We start from the raw sequence: 4,158 nt of genomic DNA on the forward strand, positions 1-4,158 counted from the left end.
GTGAAGTTGTCTATTTGTATTAAAATCAAAAATTTGTTTCATAAAACTGAATTCTTTTTCTTCGTTCTCATAATGTTCCGCGGCATCGGACAAGTCAGTGGATTGGTTATGGTGGACCCGTTAGAGATTGTATGCGTTATGGTTCAGCATCATGGCACACAAATGTGCCTGCCACTTACAACGCAGCCCATATTCATAAAGCTGTAAAAAAAAAAAAATGCTCTAAACCATGAAACATAAAGGTGATGCGCGTGAACATGGGAGCCTTCCTTGCAAGGAAAGCACATGGCAATTCAAAACAAATTTTAGTTATTAGGAAGCTTTCCACGAGTGTACAGCAATTTCCGGACTATAGTTCGAACAAAAAAAATTGAGCTCAAAATAAGTTTTTTATTAGATAGTCACTTGATGTCTGCAGGGACGGATTTGGGCTGAAGATAGCTTTTTTTATATGTTGTCCGCAAGCGATATAAAATAGTCAGTGCATCAAGGTTGATTAGTTGGCTTGCCGTGACTACAAATATAGGCGCAAGGAACGTCACACGAAAACGAGAAGAGGCAACGTGAACGCTACTCAAAACTAATCTTCTGTCACAAGTCGAGTGCTAAATAGCAGGCATTGCAAAAATAATTAAGAAAAACGCACAAGAGAGGATGTCAACCAGCGACGGAGAAATGTCATGGTTAATAAATACAGCTAGCTAGATATAGCCATCTCCTTTGGTAACTTGAGAGACAGTGCGCGAGCTCCATCCAGGGTTTTTATTTAATTTTTATTTTTATTTTGCTGGTTGGAGGTTTCGATACCATCGATTGTGCATTTTGTGCCTTTGTAACGCTTTCTACATCTTGTTTCGTTTGCAGTAATCCAAGCGAGCAGCATATATTCCTTATCATATATCGTATATAGCTTAAAGCACAATGCAGCTGATTTTGTTATGTCACTGAGCACTTAAAGTGTCGGCACACTCCTGCGACCTGCTTTAACGAGTGATCATTAAAAAAAAAAAATAAGATTCATGTAATCAGCACATACTAGTATCCGCACAAACACGAAATTTCAAATTTTAACGGTCCACGGATTATAAGCCCGGAAAATACATATACATACGTGTGGCACTAACACATATCCCGTCTTGTGAGGCGAAGTACACAGCAGCAGAACATTGCATGGGTCGCTGATAACGCTTGCCTTCCTGCCATGTGCTAAATGTTTGGTGCGCCATAGGGAGGAGGTCAGCAATATGATTGTGACTGCCACCGCATACATAACGAGGCGGACCAGTAAACCGCGCGATGGTAAGAAACACGGAACAGAAGTGACTAAAAACATTCGTGGCCCGAGAACTGCGTAGGGTGAAGCATTTATATTCGGCATATTAGAAATGAAAAATAATGCCTATCATTTATTCGCACAACATAGAAATTGAGGATTTAAATATACACATTGAATTTAAAGAATAGGGTGCGTGTGACTTTTAGGCATTAATCAAATTCACTGAGTAGCACACCATCTCCTTAATTAAAAAAAAAATTATTTTTCGTAATAGTTGAGCAACTTCTTTTTTATTTACCGCATAAATCCAAGACATTTTTCTCCCTCACACCATCTCCTTAATTAAAAAAAAAATTATTTTTCGTAATAGTTGAGCAACTTCTTTTTTATTTACCGCATAAATCCAAGACATTTTTTTCCCTCTTGATGACAGCGCTTCAACTATTCTACAATCATTTCCAGGTGCGCAACTTCGGAACTCATTTCCAACTCTCATGATGATGATTTACGCATGAAAAGAGAGAGAGAGAGAGAGCGAAACAATCTTTTCATCGTTCCCCAGCACGAATAGACGTCATAAAAGCTGTACTTGACTCGGTTCCATTTGGACTAAGAGTTTTTTTTTTATTTATTTATTTTTTTCTTTTTTTCCTGGCTGAAACTCAGAAATGCACCGACTCGTTTATCTGTGCCGAACGTTGCGTGTTCTGTTCAAGTCCATCTCCTTATCGCCTTTTTAGATAGCGTCTCGGAGAGCATATACCATAGGTGCTGAAAAGCACGGCGTTCACGGTGCAACATTGAAGACATAAAAGTAAACGCGTGCTTTTAGTAAGCACTTCGTCTCACTGTGGTCGCTACACGTCTTTGATAAAAGTCCGGCAACTGCTTCAGCGACCGGTATATAAACTTAGTGCTGACCTAGCATACGCTGTACATGTTCTTTCATGAAAAGAAACGAACAGAACGATGCATGCGCCGTGCTCAAAATCCTACTGCAAGAGGGACTTGTGAAAATCCCTGCCTGTACAGCGGAGTTGACAAGAGAAGGGTGTGCTAGGATTTTTGAATCCTAATAGGAAAAAAAATAGATATTTTAATGTTAGATGTAAAACGCTGAAACTTGTCTATTGATACACCCCATCTGTACTGTTTCAGAAGCAAGTAACTGAGCGGAATATTATAAGGCTTGTGAGAGATTGAAAATAAATTAAGGAGCACGGCGTGCTGTTAAAATAAATATTTCACCGTGATAAATGGAAATAGACCAGAGTATAGAATAAAGTAAGCTCCAATTAATAATGTCACACCAGTAATGAAGAGCAGAAAATTGACGTGGTTGGGTATTATCATCACCATCATCAACGTCAGCGCTTCTACGCCCACTGCATAGAAAACACAGGCCTCTTCAATATCTATCCAAATACAGCGGTCCCGTGCGAGCCGTATGATGCAAAATAAAAATATAATAGTGGTCTGTTAGAGTAACGGAATGGATTCCAAGAGGAAAAAAGGGCGTTGAGCGATTATATTAGGAAGTATATATGCGGATGTAGGTGGCGTTGATTAGCACTAAACAGGTGATAAGATAAGTATTGAGAGAATCTATTGCCTCTTTCAAGGATTACGAGACAGGCACAAGCAAATAACCATAAAAAAAAAAAGCATTAGTCAGGAGCCGCAGTAAAAGAGGAGTCTGGCGGTTATTTTTTATTTATTTTTTTAATTCGTTCACTACCTCTGATCGTCGGAATAAATACCACTCATACTGCGATTGTTCATATGTGTCCCTCAACTGTGCTTCTACTTTCTGAAGCAAGCACGTCGAAATTTTGTTCTGGAATTTGGATGCTGTCCACTGGAGCAGCTCAGTTGGTGTTCGTCCATAAGGGTCACACGCTGCTTTGACTTCATCGCTTTCATTGCCGAGAAGAATATGGAAGAGGAGGAGAAAAGGAGACTCGCCAGAGAGTTGCGAGAAACCGCATGCCGCTTAACTACATGGAAGCGCAGAGTGTTTAACAGTACACACAGATGTAAAGTGAAAGGAAACACGCGAGAGTACTGGTCGGACGATCGTGCGCTGTACAACTGTTTTAAATATGGAGGCACGCTCCCTCGAAAACGCTGCGGAGATCTGTCTCCAATTTTTAGAGCATCTAAGATGATATGAGTAATGCCACCAACTTTAAAATCGGTAAAAGCACCTAACGAATTCGGTGTCTATGACTACCACGCCTTTCCCTTATAGCCCCTAGAGCGCCAGCCCGACAGGGCGGGGTTACAATATTTAAAAGAGGTGCAGGGCCTCTACCGGCCCTGATTGCCGCGGGTTCAAGTGTTGCCTTTTATGTCGCTTCGGCCTGTACCATATGCCGCCAAAGGAAGTGCATGCTGGTGTTTTACCAATATCTAATACGGGAAAATATGTAGCCTAACATTGCAATTTCAGTAGCAGGTAAATGTAGTTTAATATTTGCTAGGGCAACGTCTTACGGCTGTGCGGATGTGTTATTGCATTTGCTATCTTTAAGGGTGCAAAATGTTCTTGCCTTTCATTCCTTCATCGTCATAGCGAGGTCAAAATAAATAAATAAATCATTGCAGCTGTATGTTTCGTCAGGGGGCAGCCATGTGGCTAGGGAAAGAAAAGAACAAAAAAAAGACGCCTTTGACTCCTCATTCCTGAATTAGATGCTGTGCTTGCACGCACTGTCTTGATGGCGCAAACTATATAATCTGGCGTTGATGCACACACCGGAGTGTTAACGTATTTACCCTGTACTTTTTATACAGACTCCAAATGGTTAAGTTCAGGACTCAGCCCATCAAGCTTCAACGAGAGTGCAGAGGCTTGTTCCGGGTCTAAAAAAAGAAAACCA

The sequence above is a fragment of the Amblyomma maculatum genome, chromosome 1 (assembly GCF_055883805.1).
Source record: "Amblyomma maculatum isolate TAMU_Amacu chromosome 1, ASM5588380v1, whole genome shotgun sequence".
In the NCBI taxonomy this organism is placed as follows: domain Eukaryota; kingdom Metazoa; phylum Arthropoda; class Arachnida; order Ixodida; family Ixodidae; genus Amblyomma; species Amblyomma maculatum.